The sequence below is a fragment of the Podarcis melisellensis genome (genome assembly GCF_964234715.1).
Source record: "Podarcis melisellensis genome assembly, chromosome: 9".
Classification (NCBI taxonomy): domain Eukaryota; kingdom Metazoa; phylum Chordata; class Lepidosauria; order Squamata; family Lacertidae; genus Podarcis; species Podarcis melisellensis.
This window is the reverse complement of record NC_138541.1, coordinates 9,236,347-9,257,561: the sequence shown is the minus strand read 5'-3', so window position 1 is coordinate 9,257,561 and position 21,215 is coordinate 9,236,347. Positions and strand designations below refer to the sequence as shown.

The window sequence follows — 21,215 nt, the reverse complement described above, 5'->3', positions numbered from 1 at the left end:
CCAAGGCAGATTCTTCTCTCGAAAGCATTTAGGTTTCCCCCCCCCCTCCTTACCTCTGTTTTATTTTTCCTTTCTTTCATTCTGACCAAGACATTTTTCTTTCTTGGTTTTGCCTTTTCAGTCACACACAATACATCGTACGCCCTCCTCTTGAGCTTTTCAGCAGAGGGATGGAAGTATTAAGGATATATTATCACAGCTTTGTGAAACGTCAGCAGAACTGACTGGGGGGTTTTTTTTAGTTGTGAATCAGTGTTTTTCTTCTGTTTTGGCCCCCGCCCACATGTCTTTTCCCTCTTTATCAGAACAAAACTGACCTCTGATCTAATTCACCACCCTTTCTCATTAGTCCTCTGCTCCGGTAAAATGCTGCTAACCGTAACATGTTCTTAACATCACCTATGCTTCAATAGTCTCAAGCAAAGGAATCAAAAACGGTACATCCCTTTCCCCCATCACTGTTTTGAGTGTGTGGACCCTACCCTATGCAACTTCTATTCTGTCCCAATGTAATGGATTCTTAACCAGTCGGCTGCATTGACAAGTGTTATTTTCTTTTCTTTCTTTCCCCATCTTCATTGTTTTTGTTTTAAATTATGGGGGCCTAACCTGCGACTTTTTTTTTGTCAATTTTTTAACTGTTTTTTTTTAAAAGAATTACTGTAAAAAAAATGAATTTTTTTCCTGCAGCAGGAAACATAATAGTTTTCAGTAGTTCTACCTCTTATTTCTAGATGTCGGACTTTCTCTTTAAAAAAGGAAAAGAAGATTAATAAGAATAATAATAATTGTATAGTATGTTATATAATGTGATTTTTACAAAAAGAAGAAAAAGCAAAAAAAACACAGAAACAAAAACCACAATCTCAAGGGTATATGGCATAGAACTGAAATAAGATAATATTAATACCTTTCAGTGGAACCTTTCTTTCTTTCTTTCCTTCCTTCCTTAACAACCTGATCACCCAGCGGTTGAGTTTGGACATGAAGATGAGCTACGGCTAAGCAAATTAGTTTGTGCATGAAGCTCAAGCTCTCCTGTTTTTTCCCTCCCTCCCTCTCGCCACAGAATAGCTGGCTTTGTGTTACACTCAAATCGGGACTTGCGGTTTGTTTCTTCTCCAAACCGAACACAATCTAAAAGCCAAGGTTTGTTGTTGGTTTCCCGGTTTGGGAGGACCACAGACCACAAGTGCTGATTTAGATTATAATACCAAGCTAGCTACTCCATGTTTTGTTCTCCTGCTGGATGAAGGGAGCAATACGAATACGCAAGAGGCTAATTTGCTTAACCATAGTTGTAGCTTAGCGTCAATTCCGAGTTGCAGCCAATGAAGGAATCGGGGCCCAAGTCTAAACGTCATGTGATTTTTGGGTGCTTCTGTTGAACACAACCAGCACAGTCGGCCCACTCTGCTGCCACACTGGCTCCATTCATCTCATGGAGACCTCTGCGCAGACGCCGTCAGCGTGAACGAAGAGTGCGCAGCGGAAACAATTTGCAAACTCCCTTCCGACGGGGAATGAGTAAGGTCAAATGAGCAGATGCAGACTGTATAGTCATGTGTTGAGTCCCTGTCCAGAATTGTTAGTGTTATTTCATTTATACACACTTGTTGGCACGTACGTGTGTTTGTGTGTCCACACAGGCAGTGCTTTTTTCCTTTAAAAAACTGTTTAGGGGTACTCTCATTTTGACTCAAAAAAATCACCATTTTATAGTTCAAACTGGGGGAGATAAATGCAGTAAATGGACAAAAGTACAAAGATTCATAAAATGTTAAGGGGTGTGCGTACCCCTGTGTACCCCGCAGAAAAATAGCACTGCACACAGGTGTAAAAAAGTGGTGTGGAACTGATGAGTGGGGAGGCACTTCTAATGCCTTAATTACCAGCCTCATTCCTGCCTACCCAAATGTTATGTAGAGTAGATTTAAAGTCCTCCAGGCAAGGGTGATATCAAGGCTTAGAACCACACTAAGTTACTTTTCACCCCATGTCAATCTATATAGAGTAAAATCCCATTATGTGTCTTTTTGGGGGGACTATGCTACTTCATACCGCATGTGGAGGGAACGACTTGTTTGTAGTTCCCCCACAAAAACCTTACTGCACAGAGAGCACGTTCTGGAGAATAGTTTTAGGCTACCCTTCTTGCTGATGTGCTAGGGCAGCGGTTCTCAACCTGTGGGGCCCCAGATGTTGTTGGACTACAACTCCCATCATCCCTGACCGCCGGTCATGCTGGCTAGGAATGATGGGAGTTGTAGTCCAACAACATCTGGAGACACACAGGTTGAGAAACACTGTGCTGGTTTTTTTTTTTTAATTCTAAAAGTGTTCAGAGAATATTTCCTTCAAGAGAAAATCTGAAACATGATCTCCACCACCTGTAGCCTGGGAAAAGATTCCCCACACGATTCTGCTGTGCATATAGATTGGCTCTAAATCCAACTAGGTCCAGGTGCACAGCGGATGAGATGCAGAGGTATAAAAAATAGGATGGGCATTATATGCAGTGGCTGTTAAAAGCGATAATTAGAAACTGGCTGTAGCCACTCTAGTGACTCTCAGTTTGCTCTTTAGCCAGGCTACTCTTGCAAGGGAGGACTAAGGACACTGGGCATGATCCAGGCAATCCCTGAGCAGCAGCTTGGGTGTGCTCCCAGGACATCTCCCTTTTTTCTCAAACAGCAGCTCCTCGCGCTGCATTTGGGTCGAGACTTTAAGGCTCCCCAGAGTTTTGTAGGTGGTTTGGGAGCATGCAAGAGCTGGCGTCCCCTTAGCACATAGATTGCTGACCACACCGCCCTTCCGGGTTAGGACCAGTGCGCTGTGTATGGGTCTGTATCTACTGGTGCTCTCAGACAAGCGTAGTTTTGCTCCAGCAGCCAAGTACCTCACTTCTGTGCTTGTCCAAACCACCACTTCATTGGAGACTCCTGTTGTCACAGGTATCGAACAGCGCAGTGTGCCTTGGATTCTCCACTGATCTGGTGGTGCAGAGAGCATGGAAGCGAGTTTCTTTTCTGCAGGAGTAAAATCCTGCTTGCAGGAGCAGAGACCCATTCGACCTCCCTGGTTTTAGCTGGGAGTGATTCTGTATACGCACCAAGGTGCAAAGCACAAAAGGAAACCGAGAACCTTGAAACCAACAGTGATGTTTTTGAGATGTTATGTGACACACACACACACACATGCCCATTTTCCCATTGATATGTTCCTAGTGGTCATTGTCTCCTGACAAGGGTCTTCCACTCCTCAACATGTACTTGAATTTACTGTGGTAACTTCTGACTATAGAAAATGGCATTGGAATCGAGGGGGAGACAATTCTGTTTTCAGTTGCTTGTAACACTTAAATTGGGGGGGGGCGGTGGAGGAGGAGGAGGAAGGAAGGAACAATGGTTGGAGATATTGCACTTCATGCACTCCTGGCCTTCATCATGCCTGGCTGCACCATTCATTTATTTATTTTGCAGTTTCCAGTGCTAAGGGTCTATTTACACTACAGCTGCAAATCGTTCTTTTTGCCAGTCTAACTGGCATGGCTTCCCTCTGAAAAAGAGCGCTGGGAATTGTTGTTTGGTGAGGGTGCAGAGAAGTCTCCGTTCCACATAGCCTCTCACCACAGAAATCCCCTTAGATGAAGGAATGGCTGTAAAACCAGACTGTGTAGTGTAAAGTTACCCTCTAAATATTTCAGCTACAGGAAATGAGCACTTTTTGTGTAGTATTTGGTTTCTGTGCAGGAGCGTTTTGGTTCCTGCGTGTTGTGAGAGTAAGGCCTGGCTCACACATAATACTAAGCCATGGTTTGGTTAAGCTGCTGTTTGCTTAACCAACGATGGGTTAACCTCGACTTTCACAGATGATCAGACAGACCATGGCTTGTTCCTCCAAAGCTACTCTGCAGTTGCTCTTGCCTCATGTCTGTATTACTTGGTGAACATCTGGGTTGGAGCGCTGAAACAAATCATGGTTCAGGAAAGGTGCTGGCGTCACATATAACACCAAGCCATGCCAAGGTTTATAAACCAGGAACAAGCCATGGCTTCAAGGTGTGGTTTTGGGCAGAAAGCTGGTCACAGTGAAGCTGCTGGACAGGGTTCACACATGACGCTAAACCATGGTTTGCTAAACCATGGCTCATCGTTACGTGCCAGCCAGACCCAGTTGTCTCACTGGTTGTCATAGTCACAGCTCCCTTCTGTTTAAGACCTTGGGAGCTATTGGGAACCTGGAAGAACAAAGTTTCACATATAAACGGGATACAGAAGAATAGAGAGGCGGCTGTAGCAACACATTCTTGTGTGTGGTGCCATAGAGCTCTGAGGTTACTGCACCATAAATCTCATCCCATCACTGGACTGATGCCAGTTGAGAGAAGGAATAGAGAGTGACTGAGTGAAGCATACTTTCAGGATGCACAAAACCCTTACCGGAAGTAAACTGCTCTGCAGCTTGGAAGCATGCTATTCTCTCCTATAGTACTGTACACAATTTGGGCTGCTGTTTTAAGGACACTTCAGAAGGAGTAAGCCCCATTGAACACAACAACACTTATTATAGGATTGTGCTGGTGGTCAAGTAAATGTTGAGAATAGCTTTGAAGCCTGTAGATCTTTGGAGCGCAGTCCACAGAAGTTATATTACTTTTGCCACCAACTTGAGTGTGGAACCCCTAGAGATTTAGTGTCATTCTTTCAGACTTCGAGGTCACATTTCTACGTCTTGGTTATAACGTTGCGGTTACAAATCTTTTATTTATCCCCGCACTTCACTTCAAACTCCACAGAAGGGCTAATCGTGGAGCCTTTTGGACTGGACAGTTGTACTAAATTAAATTAAATTAAATTGTAGAAGGAGCCAGCCCAACTCTTTCTTTAACTGCTGCTCTGGGGGTACACACCGCATCCAGTGGCTGATAAGGTTCCCATCCCAGGCACCAAGTTCATGCGTGCAGTGCATGAAGCATCTAAGCAAACATGGGAGCCAGGGTGGAGGCCCTGTGACCCTCAAAAGATGGAGTACATCCTGTCACAGTCCAAATGTTCACTCCTACTCTGAAACCGAACTTTTTTGATCACTCATTGCTGTTGCGCAAAGGTACGCGGCTTTCACCACGGAGGTAGCAGGGATGGAGGAGTGCCACTCTGTGAGCATTAAGACTCCTGGCCCAGTGACAGTGGCTTGTAGTTTAAAACGGGGCGCTCAGGCTATGAATGTGTGGTTCTAGTCTTTTTCTAGATCTGTAAGAGCCACCAGGAGCAGCAAGAGCCGAGAAGGCAAAAGGGAAAGAGGAAAGGTGTCTTTGATCGGGCCAGTCAGAGAGGCATGATTGGCCTCACTGAGGACTACAGCCTTAGGAAGGCGTGCTGCTTAGACCAACTTCACAGCCAAACTCTGCAAAGAGATTTTTTTTTTTTGCTCAGGGCTAATGTTGAGTGAAACTTTTAAAGAGCCAGAGATAACTTTGTCCCAGACCTAGAATGTGAACGTACTAACCACTCATGTCTGTCTGTCTGTCCTTTTCTGTCTCATTTCTGTAGTTCCTCCCCAATACAATACATGCATTCACATTATTTCTCGGAATCAAGATGCACTTTCAGATACTTTTTTGTTGTTATTTGTTGTTGTTATTATTATTTGTTCGTTGTAAAACTCTTATTGAAAAGTCTGTACTTGCTTTGGAAGAATGATGTATTAAAACGAAAACACAGCCACTTTATTTTGAAATGAAGTAGATCAACACAGTGGAACAAACAGGAATTTTTCAAGAGAGAGAGAAGAAAACATTTCAAATTGTTGAATGATTCCCCCCTCCCCCCCGGAATATGAAAAGTAAAACCATGAGATTCCTTATTATAAAAATTATAGGATTTTACAGTTTTATGAGGCTTTCTATTGTGACTTTTATGGAATCAAGAAATGAAGAAGATGAGATATTTTAGCATTTATATTTTTCAAAATTAAATGTATACTGAAAATAAAGTAACTTTATGCATTTATCTGTGTCGTCCCAACTTTTTTTGGTTGCTTGCATGCCTTCTAACATGACACGTGGATTGGTTTTTGCCCTGTCTGTAACCTGTTGTGCAAAGTTGTCTTCTGTATGGGCAAACCAGGAATCAAAAAGATCAGACGATCTCCAACTAAGTCATAATCTGAGTAGACTTGTTGAAATCACCAAATGCCACTCGCCGAACCCAAAGATTCAATGTGCTCTCTGCAAGACTCTGTTGCTTCATTTCACACTTGACAGAAGTTCCTAGCATTCATGGTTGGGGGAATCAAAATCAAATATCTTTAATACGGTCAATGACCATGGTTGGGGGAATGTTTTCTGGCAGTGCCTGGCTGCTAGGTTTATACTCTCAGCGGTGGTGGAGAACAAGAAAGCCACATCAGAATCCAATAAACCGCCAGGCATTGCTGGAAGAAAGGTGAATGAGTGAGCTAGCAAGCAGTAGCAGCACTGAAAGGGGCTATAGCCACTGCCATACAGCTGCTGCAAGCACTCTGAGGCTTCTCATCCACAGCCTCCTGCGAGAACCAGTGAAGGCTGGCCATTAGTTCCAGCCAGTACAGGGGGTGGCAGTCTCCTCCATCTTGGCATTACTCGTAGAGACTCAGAAGAAAGGAGGATGGGGACAAGACTAGAATTAGTTGGCTCTGGCTTCACCAATTGTTGATCTCCTTGACTTTGGCTACAACCTGATAGGTACAAGACACCGCTGGTTAGAATTGGGGCGATCTTAATGCCCTGGAAGGGACGCGGGTGGCGCTGTGGGTTAAACCACAGAGCCTAGGACTTGCCGATCAGAAGGTCGGCGGTTCAAATCCCCACGACGGGGTGAGCGCCCATTGCTCGGTCCCTGCTTCTTCCAACCTAGCAGTTCGAAAGCACATCAAGTGCAAGTAGATAAATAGTTACCGCTTCAGCGGGAAGGCAAACAGCGTTTCCGTGTGCTGCTCTGGTTCGCCAGAAGCGGCTTAGTCATGCTGGCCACATGACCCGGAAGCTGTATGCTGGATCCCTCGGCCAGTAAAGCGAGATGAGCGCTGCAGCCCCAGAGTCAGTCACGACTGGACCTAATGGTCAGGGGTCCCTTTACCTTTACCTTTAATGCCCTGGAAAGCTTTGCATGCACCCCAAAGTAGAGTGAAACGTTAGCCCATGTTGCCTTATTTCGTTGGGATTCCTTGTGTGAATTAAGCAAATTCATCCCACGAGTGGCCAGCGCACCTCTCTGTCTTTTTGGAGACGGACAGCTTCAACCTCCCCATGCGTTTTGCCGCCTTTGTCGCCCTTGTAGATTCTCCCCAGTCGAAACAGTTCCACTTGTCAAAAATCCCTCCATTTCCATTGCCTGGATTAGGCTGAGCCTTGCAGCTGAGGCCCGACCGGTGCTGAGTAGAGAGGAATGATTACTACTTGGGATAATATTCGTTGTTCTTGGAAGCCTCTGCCAGAAAACATGTTATAATCACAGCAGGTGCTTGAAGTGAACCCTAGTCCCTCCCTTGGTCAGTGTTGCTGGCTACTTGCCCACCCAAATGGTGGCCCGGCAGACCTCTGAACCTTCCCTGGAGTTGACAGCTGTGCTGTTGTTCCGGATATATAAATCAGAGCCAAAGACTTTGCTTTTGATATTCGTTAAAACAGTACGGCAAGCAACTCGAGGTGTCTTGTTGTAGCAGCTTCTTTTTAGAAACACGCAGGTGCTCGATGCTTAAAATCTGGCGAGACGACACTGTGGCGTCACAACAGGAGGGGAGAGAGGCTTTTGCTGGCTTGCTTGCTGCTTTTCTGAATTGGGAAACATCCACTGGTGGTGGTTTGGGGGTAACACTGAGCTCTTAAAAATTAGGAATGGCTAAGTAGACCAGGAACGCGGGTGGCGCCGTGGGTTAAACCACAGAGCCTAGGACTTGCCGATCAGAAGGTCGGCTGTTCGAATCCCCGCAACGGGTCCCTGCTCCTGCCAAGCTAGCAGTTCGAAAGCAAGTCAAAGTACAAGTAGATAAATAGGTACCACTCTGGCGGGAAGGTAAACAGTGTTTCCGTGCACTGCTCTGGTTTGCCAGAAGTGGCTTAGTCATGCTGGCCACATGACCCAGAAGCTGTACGCTGGCTCCCTTGGCCAATAAAGCGAGATGAGCGCCGCAACTTCAGAGTCAGTCACGACTGGACCTAATGGTCTGGGGTCCCTTTACCTTTTAAGTAGTAGACTGCTTGCCCTGGAAATGAATCAGATCCTTCGTCCCTGAGGAAGCTGATCAAGCATTGACACTTTTGAGGAAGGGGGATGTGGATGTGCTGCTCAAAGAGACCCAGACCAACCAATTCTAATTTCTGAATGGAAGGGGAGAACCCTTACTTTGTTTGGGGGTGGCATAACATGGTCGTAGAAAGTGGCCCCACCTATGGATCTTTTTAGATGAGAGAGAATCCTCCAGGCATCTCCTTTCCTTGCTCTCATGAAGGAGATCTTTGAACCCCTTCCCTCACAATCCAGGTAACCCTCGATTGGGGGACGCACATACTATGGAATTACAGCAGGTACAGGCTAGACATTTCACACTACAGTATAGTTTAAGCCAGTGCTTTTTTTCTTTAAAAAAATATGTTTAGGGGTACTCTCCTTTTGACTCAAGGAAATCACCATTTTATAGTTTAAATCGGGGGAAATAAATACAGTAGATGGACAAAAGTACCGTACAAAGAACATACATTAGCTCACATTACACGGCTGAAAGCTCACAGTAACTTCCACACTGGCATGGGTTTGTGTGCACTAGCATCTTCCCAATTCCACACATCCATAGTCTACACTGCTTCACACATTAAACACCCGCTTCCATCTGAGACTTGGGAAACACCGGGAAAGGAAAGGAAACTGCCATTGGGGTAGCAACTGAACTGACGATTCACCATGCTAGAGAAGAAACCTTTTTAAAAAAATACCGTATTTTTCGCTCTATAAGACACACAATTTCCCCTCCAAAAATTAAGGGGAAATGTGTGTGCGTCTTATGGAGCGAATGCAGGCTCCTTGGCTTCAGCGATAGCAACGCGAAGCTTCAGAAGTGCAGTGGAAGCGCTCCCGCCGCACTCTGGAGGCTTTGGGTTACCTTCACTGAAGCCTAGAGAGTGAGGGGGGGTCGCCTGAAGCCTCTGGAGCGCAGCAGGAGGTCCCGCTACGCTCTGGAGGCTTCAGGTTGCCTTCACTGAACGCGAAGGCAATGTGGGAGAGGAGAGCAGGAGGAGAAATGGAAAGGGCTCTGTCCTGCCGCTTCGCTGAAGGGGCGCAGCACAGAGAGGGGGAGAATTTTTTTTCTTGTTCTCCCCCTCTAAAACAAGGTGCGTCCTATGGTTAGGTGCATCCTATAGAGCGAAAAATACGGTAATAAAAAAAAGTTTCTTCTCCTATTAGATTCACAAAATGTTTAGGGGTAAGCGTACTTCTGCATCCCCCCAGAAAGAAGCACTGCTTTAAGCAGAATAAATTACTTCTTTTTTAACATTTTGAAAGTAATCATCATATTATTAGCTGTCACGCATTGCCCATCTCAAAGTACACCTGACATATAAAGCTCAGTGTTTATTCAGCTTTAATAAGCAATGAGGATGTTAGTTGTAGCCAGACAAATAGATTTCTCCCTGTCACCCCTCCCCAGTTCCAGCTGGCATGGAATGAGCTTGGCAATTCTCCTAGCATTTACCTGCAATAACCATTTCCACTTGGAGGCCCCTGCATTCGCAGCTGACCTTAGCATTAAATGAATCCGGCTCAGAAAGACAAAAGGTGCCCTTTTTTGCTTTTGCAAAAGAGCTGCAGGAAACAACAGGTGCCATTTGGTTGCCAGGATACTTACCAGGCTACACAATAATTCTTTTGTCAGATGCCCAAGACAATCTGGATGCGAAGAAGTGATGCTTGTGAACTTTTTTTTGGGGGGGGGAGGGGAAATGTTACCCATATGCCCATAGGTCAAGAGGGCTGTTTTGGGGGAAATTAATGGAGTTATTCTATCCAGTTGCTTGCTGCTCAGTTCCATTTATAAACCATGTGAGAGACATCAGCAAGTCATAAACAGTTTACACTTATTAATTACAAGAAAGGATTACTCATCTATAAGCGATAAAAATAAAGCGATAAAAAATAAAAATAGCAGCAAATCACAATACATAAAATACCACAAACGATGTAAAAGGATTAAATTAAGAAACAAGGACACGCAACACAACACACAAACATACACATATATATATGGGACGTGGTTGGCGCTGGGGGTTAAACCACAGAGCCTTGGAATTGCCGATCAGAAGGTCGGTGGTTCGAATCCCCGTGACGGACTGAGCTTCTGTTGCTCGGTTCCAGCTCCTGCCCACCTAGCAGTTCAAAAGCACGTCAAAGTGCAAGTAGATAATCGCCAGCGGGAAGGTAAATGGCGTTTCCTTGCCATGCTCTGGTTTGCAAGAAGCGGCTTAGTCATGCTGGCCACATGATCTGGAAGCTGTACACCGGCTCCCTCAGCCAATAAAGCGAAATGAGCACCACAACCCCAGAGTCGGTCACGACTGGACCTAATGGTCAGGGGTCCCTTTATCTTCATATATATATATATATATATATACATACACACACACTGAAACAAAACTATCCCTGAACTCTCATCCGAGATGATTCTGCTGTTCTCAAAGCCATTGCCTGTAGACAGTCTCTCTCCCCTCAGTTCTTCCTCTGGAGCAGAGCAGGTCTCTTTATAAAGGCGCCTTTATAGCATGTGCAGAAACCACCTTCTTGACCATTGACCTCATCCTCTCAATCTGCCAGATCCTGTCTTCACACTCAGGGGAAGTTCCTAACTAACCAAGGATTTGAGACCCATCATCTACTCTATCCTCATCAGGTTTAGCTGGCCAGTCGAAACCATTTCCCAGGTGTGGCTGCTTCCGCATGCTGACAGCTTCTAGGAGTCACCAGTGGGGACCAAAGATGGACAAACTACTTCAGAAAGAGCTTGAAATGTCCCCCACCAGAGGTACTACCCATCCCCCTTGTACATTTAATAAATGATCAGCGTAATATACAGTACAGGTGTGGCAAACCTGTGGCCCTCTGAAGGCTCCACCATCCATGGTCATTGGCTGTGCTTGCTAGGGCTGATGGGAATTGTAGTTCTCCAACATCTGCAGGACCCAAGGTTCCTTGCTCCAGGTCGAAGGCAATCAGGCTAAGAATTAGTTTGCTGAATCAAATATCCCACAGAGCCTACTTTTTACAATCCAAGAAGAGCCCAGAATGGCTTGGGTTTTCCTTGTAGGGAAAGTCTCCTGATCTTAGCCCATTTCATCTTTACGATTCCCATTTTTGAGATGGGGTAAGCAGACTTGGACTTCACACTGGACCAAGGGCTGTGCCAACTTGACTGCTGACCTAACAGCATGCAAGACTGTATTTATAGAAACCCAAAACTTGTTAACTGCGTCTGAGGCCTCATGCAGCACAAACAAGGGCTGCAAGGGAACCAAATATTTTGATTAGAAGAAAAATATTGCTCTAAACTCAAAAGACAGTCCAGGCCATACCTGGCATGTTACTAAACACACACACACACAAAAGGATTAAGTTCTATTTTATTGGAAAAGGAGACTCTGGAACAAAGTGAATGCCCTGCTCTCATTTTCCCGACAGTGAAAGCCACACTGAAATTTAGAAACATATGTGCCAAAAATGTTCAGGTTCTTCAGTGAGCAGTTTGTATAAAAATGTACAAACCCACACACAAACCCCTCCCTCCCTTTTAAATGAAGCTGATATTTTATTGTGTTGATGTTTTGATATTTTGTTGGGAGCCGCTCAGAGTGACTGGGACTACCCAGTCAGATGGGTGACATATAAATAATAAAATTATTATTATCATTAGCTGTGTTTTTGTTGTCCATTGACTTCCCTGGAAGAAGATGGGGAGGAAATTAAGGCTGGCAATGCTCACGTCTTGGAGGTAGACAGTGGAGATCATCAGCATCCTTAAATAACCTGAGAGCGCCATGTGTGTGCTCCAAAAAAGAGCTAATAAATTGCCAGACTGTGCTTTCTTTAAATATTCATTCATTCATTCATTGAAAAGCGCCTTTCAAAACAATAACATCCCACAGTGGTTTGCAATGGCTAAAATGCACCAATAACAATCAATATGAGTTTAAACCCATTGCCTTAGCCTGGATAATACTGAATATCTCCCACTCCGCCTGCCTTAAGCACCCATGCTCTCTGGGTGTATTTATAGCCTAGTGTTTTATAGAATGGAGGTTTGTAGCCCTGAGATGATAATTTATGGAGGCATTGCACTGTCTGAATCCCTTAATCTGTTTAAGTAGGTTTTTCATTATCTTGGAAGGCGATTCCCTCGCAAGGCCATTGCGCTGGGAGAGATGAAGCAAAGATGGCTGAGCTATCAGGGTCTCCCTAATGCCAGAGGGTCTGTGAGTGTGTATGTTCAGCTATGTGACTGCTGACCAGTGTCCATGTCAAAATCAGGCTGAAAATGACAGGGTTAGGTAGCCCAGATGTGAAACATCTGGCTGCAAAGATAGGCTTACTATCCTGGGAGTAGTTATGGTGAGGGGGCACGGAAATTAAATTCATGTTGCATTTAAAGGCAAATCTACCTACTAGTAATTGCAAAAAAGGGGTTCATTCGGCAAAATTGCATACAAAGATCTGAGAAATTCACTGATGAATTTTCATGAGGACTCATGTTAATTTAAGAACTTAATTCAAATTGGAAAAATGAGGAACAGAGTGAAAGTGAAACTGGCTGGTTTGTCCACTTCTACCTGGGAGTAAGCCACACTGAACACAGTGAACATTGTACTCCTTGCATGTTATTTCCAGGAAATTGCAGGGGGGGGGGGAATCAGAATTATTAAACTGCAGATTCTGCGCAGGCGAGTTGGAAAAAGGAGTTGTCAGGAACACAATGTGTTTTCCTTCCATCTCTAAAATAAGTTTTATTGTGTGCCAGCAGGTTCAGAACATAACACAGAGAGACATTTTTACAAGCAAGTTGTACCAGATTCAATTATGCAACTGCATTCATTTTTGAGCCGTAGCGAGTGCTTGCTATTGTCCCAGTAAAAAGTTGAACCTGAATGATTGCTTCAAATGGCATGTGCTGAACTGAATTTGCACTCTAGGGGTAATGGGCATAGAAAGAAATCCCACGTGCAGAATGTTGCAGAATAACACAGCCCTACATGCTCTACATAATCTTAAGCTGCTGGAAGGATGTTGAGTAGGGGCTACCTGCTACTGAAAGGTATCCTCACAAATACAAGACACAGTGGCTCTGATCCAATACTCATAGCATAAAAACAAGTGGCTCCAGGTGGGAATGTGCCTTGTCCACAAAAGTTCAACCATTATTCTGAATTAGCACCTTGATGCAGACGCTCATCTGCCTTCTGTAGTATCAGAAATTGAGTTCTCCATAGGGGTTGTCCACTCTGAAATGGGAATCTTTCCTTACTAGGGGTCAGGAGCAGGTGCCAGGTCAACAATAACTCACATGGCTTCAGTGAACTCTTGATTCAAAGAAACAAGACAGCTCAGAAGGTCAGCCCTAGAGAGCACAGCAACTCTTCCAGGTAGAACTTGACTCGATGAGGCAGTTGTGATGACTGAAGGTCCCTGCCTTCCCACATCTCCCTAAGTCTCCTCCTCCCCCAGTCCCAAGCAACCTGAGACTTCTTCACTGAGCTTGTCCCTTGCTCTGCCTTCTTCATACCTCTTCTGGTCCTGGGAGACCAGGGGGAAGGGGAGCTGGTTGCAGCAGGAGGGGGAGACTCCCTGGGTCCTTCAGCAGCCTGTTTTATCTCTGCCTCTTGACCTCCCCTCATCTCCAGCCTCTGCTTCTGCCTCTGAGTCTCAACTGCTCTCTGTCACAGCCTCTTCCTCCTCACAAAACCCTCTTCAGCTTCTGACACCTCCTCCTCTTGGTCTGCTTCTGATCTTCCCTTTGACCACTCATCATCATCCCACCACCAATCCCCTGCCTCTGAGCCTCCTTCTCCTGGGCATAAGCACCATCTCTGGGAGGCCAGGGGCCACGGGGGCCTGAGGCATCCACAAATGTTTCACTGTCCGTGCCCAGCCAGGAGACCCAATGTGTCGCTCACTGAGGCGGGGCACTCCGTTGAGCCCTGCTGCTGTGACGTGTGATTTCATGGATGTGTATGATGTCACGGACACATGCCGGGCACCCACGATGTTGGGTAGTTCCCCAGCTGGAACCTCCAACCACTCCTCCTCCTCCTCCTCCTTTGGCGATCTCTCATAGCCAAGTAAGATTGTCTTCCATAAACATGGTTTTAACAATGAGTCCGTAATTGACTGTGGAGGCCAATTCTGGATCCACACATCCTTCCACAGCGGGGACATAGGTTTCCGGGCAGGAGTTGATCACAGTAAGAGTTTGCCAAGCATGCCTTCCTCTTAGCGTATTTCTCCTTTTTGTCCTGAGTGTGAGCATCTTAAAAGTCCATGACACCTTTGGTAAAGGCTGTTCTCCAATTGGAGCACTCACAGGCCAGTGTTTCCCAATTGCTGGTTTTTATACTACATTTGTAAAGATTTGCCTTGAGACAGTCTTTAAACCACTTTTGTTGACCACCAGCATTATACTTTCCATTCTTATGTTCGGAATAGAGTATTTGCTTTGAAAGGCAATAATCAGGCATCTGAAGAACATGACCAGTCCAACCAAGTTGATGTTGAAGAATCATTGCTTCAACATTGGTGATGTTTGCTTCTTCCAGTACTCTGGCATCAGTTCGCCTGTCTTCCCAAGTGATGCGTAAATGTTTTCGGTGACACTGTTGATGGAATCTTTTGAGAAGTTGGAAATGGCGTTTATAAATGCCTGCCCCTGGGAGTTCCCCAGCTGGGCCTCCAAACACTCCTCTGCATCCAGTCGGTCCATGACATCTATAATTCCCTGAGCATCTCCTTATCTGAAGATGCTGGGACTGAACCTGGGACCTTCTGCATGCAAAGCAGGTACAGTATTGCAGTGCTGGGTTGTCCATGTGCGGTTCCTGTTCCAGTGTAGAAACTGCATGCACAGTCCTGATTACTTGGTGTGGGTTTGCAGAGGAGCTACATGTTTTCCCGTGCTGCTGTGCATGCAGAAGTTCCCAGGATCACCCCCTAGCTGCTCCAGGTAGGATGGTCAGAATATCCCCTGCCTGAAACCCTGCAGGGCCACAGCTTGTCAGTGTTCATAACGCCATACCACTCAACCACAGGACATCCCAGAAATACAACAGCCAATCTGGTTTCTGATTGGATTCTGGAATATCCTGTCTTTTGCTCCAGTGCTCCGGCACAGATTAGCTGGTTCGCACCAGAAAGCTGGACCAAAAAGCACTCTTTTTTGTCTCATGCTCATCACCTGTCTCCAGTGAGAGCTCAGGACCAAAAAACCCGGCCGTCCCAATTTTGATCAGCAGGATGCTGGAGGGTATACAATGCTGAGCTGGTTGGGCCCCTACTTTTGTTCCTGGGTCACCCAGCTGCCTCCCCATCAGGGTATGGTTCTGCTTTGAATTGGGGAATTTGCCCTTCTCTGTTGCTTAAAGGTGACTGGCCAACACCCTGCTGACACTGATTCAATAAGAGGCCTACATCTGAATTCTGGAGGTAGCGAGCAGAACTGTTGTTCATAAATAAGGCTCAAAAGAATAAAAACAGCCCCTTGCTCTCGGCATCACGTGTCGGGGAGGGAGGGAGGGGGGGTTGATCATGAAAATCTGCTGTTCTTATAAAGCAAAAATGCACAAAACATTTGTATAGTCACCATAAAAGAAAATATTTTCCACTCAAGGAGATGGAAGTTATTCTTTCCCTTCGGGGGAAAAAGAGGAATGTTATCTCCGGGGCATTTTACCTAATGAAAATAAATAAGAATGAGAAAGCCGCAAGAAGTTGAAAGGGCATTTTATTAAATATTAGCAGAACTGATGGGCAGCTAGATGCCCTATGCCCTGCTTTCTTGATTGCATTGCATTGCAATTAATTCTGCAATTAATCCAGAATGCGGCAGCTAGACTGGTGACTGGGAGTGGCCGCCGGGACCACATAACACCCTGTGGAACACCCTCCCTTCAGATGTGAAGGAAATAAGCAGCTATCCTGTCTTTAATGCTGTACTGTTTTTAACACTTGATTGGGAGCCACCCAGAGTGGCTGGGGAAACTCGGCCAGATGGGTGGGGTATAAATAATAAATTATTATTATATACTATTATTGCATTGCTATCCTACCCCCCCCCCACGAGGTAGGTTAGGCTGAGGGAGGGATTGACTCAAGGTCACCTAGTGAACTTCATTTGGCCAAGTGGGGATTTGAACCCTGGTCTCCCAGGTCCTAGTGCCACACTCTAACCACTGCACCACACTGGCTTGTGGGTTGGACTCCATGAGAGAAATATACCATTTCTTAACCCATCCCCCAGCTTCAATGATGGGATGATGTAATTAATAATAATAATAATAATAATAATAATAATAATAATAATAATTTATACCCCCCCTCTGGCTGGGCTTCCCCAGCCACTCTGGGCCGCTTCCAACACAATATTAAAATACAGTAATGCATCAAACATTAAAAGCTTTCCTAAAGAGGGCGGCCTAAAAGTCTGGTAGTTGTTCTCTTTGACATCTGGTGGGAGGGTGTTCCACAGGACGGGTGCCACTACCGAGAAGGCTCTCTGCCTGGTTCCCTGTAACTTGGCTTCTCACAGTGAGGCCCTCGGAGCTGGACCTCAGTGTCCGGGCAGAATGATGGGGGTGGAGATGCTCCTTCAGGTATACTGGACCGAGACCATTTAGGGCTTTAAAGGTCAGCACCAACACTTTGAATTTTGCCCGGAAACGTACTGGGAGCCAATGTAGGTCTTTCAAGAATGTAGGTCTTTTAAGAATAAAAATAGAAGCAGACACTTTCCCTGGGGTTGCTAGAAACTGACGTGGACAAAGGCATCATCCACAGACAAAGCAAATATTTTCGCTTCTATCATTACGGGTCAGGATTTTATTTAATTATTTTTTACTCTCATTATTGTCATGCATTTTGTGATGGGCACTCAGAGATCTCTCTTGATATTTGAAATATGCCTGCTAGACCAAAAAGGTTGGCTACCCTCTAACTAGGATCATTTCTAGCCTGCTAATATACAATGGACACCACTGGCTCATGGAACCTAAGATTGTAGCTCCACACAACAGAGGATACCCAGGTGCAGCTAAAAACCAGAGCCTCACATCTCCTGTTCCACTCTTTGTCAGTATTATGTGTTTATTAATATGGCGCCGCCTGATAACCCTTGAGATATCATCACCAAACTCAGCACAAAGCTTCCCATGGTGGGGGCAGTGGTCTTCATGGATGGTTTGGGTGCCAGATGCCATTTTAAACCAAGATGGTGGACCGAAATGCGACGTCCAGGTGATTGCACCCGATTCTTTGCTTGAGAGGTCCGAAACTCACAATATTTTTGGGTTTCTACAAATCCTTGGGCAGCGCCAGGCACTCCCTGCGAGTGTGTTACATTTGGAGGAATTGCTCTGTAAATGTGTCTATTCAGAGAAATTCACAGATGAATTTTCATGAGCCTGTTGAGTGCTTTAGTAGTGCTTTTTTCCTTTAAAAAATAATATTTTTTTTAGGGATACTCTCATTTTCCTACTCATATTGAAATATTGCCCCTCAATGAGGCCAAAACTAGATTCACAAAATGTTTAGGGGTATGCGTACCCCTGCATCCCCCCGGGAACCCCCCCCGAAAAAACCAATCTGCTTATGCAAACATGATTGTGCCGGTACCTGCTTTGTGGCTTCTCAGTGGTTACAGACACTATAATAAACCTGTGGTCTTCTCAGGGGCGCCGACTTATAAAAAATATTGGGGGGGGGGCGGGGGCCCATACCGACTTATAAAAAATATTGGGGGGGCCCAAGACCTCCAAACTGCTGCTGCTGGGGGAACGAAAGGGGCGAGCCCCAGGCTGCCCCGACCTTAAGTGAACCTGTGAGGGCCCGCCCTTTGCGGCAGCCGATTGGCTGCCGCCATGGGCGGTGAATATTAATGAGCTAGGGGGAATCCCCGCTTCTCGCGGGGCTGACGCCAGCCCCGAGAGATTGTTGATGGGTCGAGAGCCCGCAACCCCACCCCCTCTCTAGATCGGGAGTGGCTTTGTTTTAACTCATTACTGAATGTATTTTAAAAGGTAACTATCATCAAACAAGGAAAATAAAAAATACCAACATAATTTTGTGATTTTACAAAGCATAATATAACTAATAATTTTCTTAAATTATTGGGGGGCAGAGCCCCCCCAAACGAATTTTTGAGGGGGCTCGGGCCCCCTCAGGCCCCATGGAGTCGGCGCCTATGGGTCTTCTCACATAGGTAAAGGTAAAGGGACACCTGACCATTAGGTCCAGTCGCGGACAATTCTGGGGTTGCGGCGCTCATCTCGCTTTATTAGCCGAGGGAGCCGGCATACAGTTTCCGGGGCATGTGGCCAGCATAACTAAGCCACTTCTGGCAAACCAGAGCAGTGCACGGAAGCTCCATTTACTGTCCCGCCAAAGCGGTACCTATTTATCTACTTGCACTTTGACGTGTTTTCGAACTGCTAGCTTGGCAGGAGGTGGGACAGAGCGACGGGAGCTCACCCCGTTGCGGGGATTCGAACAGCCGACCTTCTGATCGGCAAGCCCTAGGCTCTGTGGTTTAGACCACAGTGCCACCCCATCTTCTCACATAATGGTGCCCAAAGATGTCCATTTGTTTCCCCAGAAAACTGTTTGCACATCCAAAAAGGTAACATGTCAGGTGTGCACTTTTCCAGATATCCTGAGTAGACTGGATATCTGAAGCTGCAATTTCATTCTTCAAAAGGAAAGGGGGAAAAAAGAAAGAAAGAGGGAGGGAGGGAGGGAGCTATCTTCATACGTCCAAGGAGATCACCTGTCATGGTGTCTTGTTCAGCATGTTTAAGCGGACAGATCAAGTGACATTGAGTTCCCTACCTTTGAGGGGCAGATTGATCTTCCTGCAACCCGCCCCCCCACCTCATTTGCTTAAACTGCAAGAGGCAGTTTTCAGAGGGATTTTGATTACAGATAGGGGCTTGTGCTGTGTGATTCTCCACTGCCATGGCTCTATAGCAGAGATGATTAAGACACAGGAAAGAGTAAAATGATCAAGGCTGTGTAGATCAGATTCCCCATAAAGGAATAAAGGAAGTCTTAAATAATTGGGTCTCTTTAGCATAGAGCTGCAGTTTTCAAACTGTTTACAGTCAGGCTGCATGCACACCTAATAATAATAATAATAATACAGTAATAATAATAATAATAATAATAATAATAATAATAATAATAATATGTTTTATTATTTACACCCCACCCATCTCGCTGGGTTTCCCCTGCCACGCTAGGTGACACCCAACAGAATTAAAAGCACAATAAAACATCAAGCATTAAAAACCTCCCTAAACAGGGCTGCCTTCAGATATCTTCTAAAAGTCAGATAGTTGTTTATTTCCTTGACATCTGATGGAAGGGCTTTCCACAGGGCAGGCGCCACCACCGAGAAGGCCCTCTGTTTCTGTGCTGAACGATGGGGTGGAGACGCTCCTTCAGGTATACTGGGCCGAGGCCATTTAGGGCTTTAAAGGTCAGCACCAACATTTGAATTGTGCTCGGAAATGTACTGGGAGCCAATGTAGGTCTTTCAGGACCGGTGTTATATGGTCTTGGCGGCCACTCCCAGTCACCAGTCTGGCTTAGACTGTAGTAGTTGTAGTTTCTGGGTCACCTTCAAAAGTAGCCTCATGTAGAGCGGATTGCAGTAGTCCAAACGAGGGATAACCAGAGCATGCACCACTCTGGCGAGGCAGTCCACAGGCAGGTAGGGTCTCAGCCTGCGTACCAGATGGAGCTGGTAAACAGCTGCCCTGGACACAGAGTTGACCTGCATCTCCATGGAGAGCACATGACCCCCCCAAGAATGCTGGGAACTGTAGTTTGTTAAAGGTGCTGGGGACAGTAGCTCTGTAAAGGGTAAACTACAACCCCCAAGATTTTTTGGGGGAAGCTTTACATGTGTGGTTTAAATGTATGTGGCAAGGAATGAATGCGCTTCCCCCCCATACCATAAACATATAGTGGCATCCTATGGAACCCCCATAGACAGACCCCTTTCCCTATGAATTGACAGCCTATTTCATTTCATTTCATTTCATCGCAGGAGACATAATGAAGAATTGGTGTGGAGCACATTGAAATGGCAAGGGTGACAAAGGATAAATGTGCGAAAATGAAGTTCCAGGGACTTGTGGCTTGATTTAGCTTTGGAGAAGAATTGAGGAAGTTGAAGGGGTTTCACAGAAAAGTGGGTTTTATGGAGGGTTTTGATTTGTGTGAGACACAGAGAGGCAGACAGTGGCAGAGGTGGCCTTGTGCAGTCGTCTGTAATAGATGCAATTTTCCTAATGGCTCAGTATCCTATCACCTGTCTAATCCTAATGATCTGCTGCAGGGGATATGGTGAAGCTGCATGACTCCTCCCCTACTCCCTGCCGCCTCTGAATAATTAAAGTTAATGGAAGTGCAAACACTAACCAGGAGATCGATGCCTAAGGTGGCTCTGAGTATCTGTTATGGTTACCGTTGAGATGCATACAAAATATTGCCAAGCGTGGCTGTCAGTTGAGCTTCCTGGTTCTCCGCTGGTGTGATACTACTAGATGTTGCTTGATCCAGGGACAAAACTAGAAGGGTCAAGCGGATCACATGACTTAAACAACAGCAACAACTCAAGAGTGGCTTAACAGTCAATCCCTCTTCATGGGGAACTGTGAGAACTGTAGCTCTGTGAAGGGAATAGGGGGTCTCCTAGCAACTCTCAAAGCACCCATAACAAGCTAAAGTGCCCAGGATTCTTGTGGGGGTGGGAGCCATGGCTGCTTAAGGTGGAACACAGATGATGTCCATGTTTCAGTATCAAATAAATAAATAATATGTGTTGTGTTTACCAAGACATGACAAGGCACAGGAAGCCAGGAGACATCATCATCATCATCATCATCATCATCATCATTTTTCCAGTTACAGATAGGTAGCCGTGTTGGT

At 45.6% G+C, this 21,215-nt stretch overlaps 1 long non-coding RNA gene across 1 annotated transcript; it reads left to right on the top strand.

The window, feature by feature from the left end:
• Nucleotides 1-6: 6 nt before the first annotated feature.
• On the top strand, nucleotides 7-6,009 carry LOC309377871. The gene is made up of 2 exons (XR_014171749.1): nucleotides 7-2,308; nucleotides 4,616-6,009. It is a non-coding gene; the product is annotated as an uncharacterized lncRNA (long non-coding RNA).
• The last annotated feature ends 15,206 nt before the right edge of the window (nucleotides 6,010-21,215 follow it).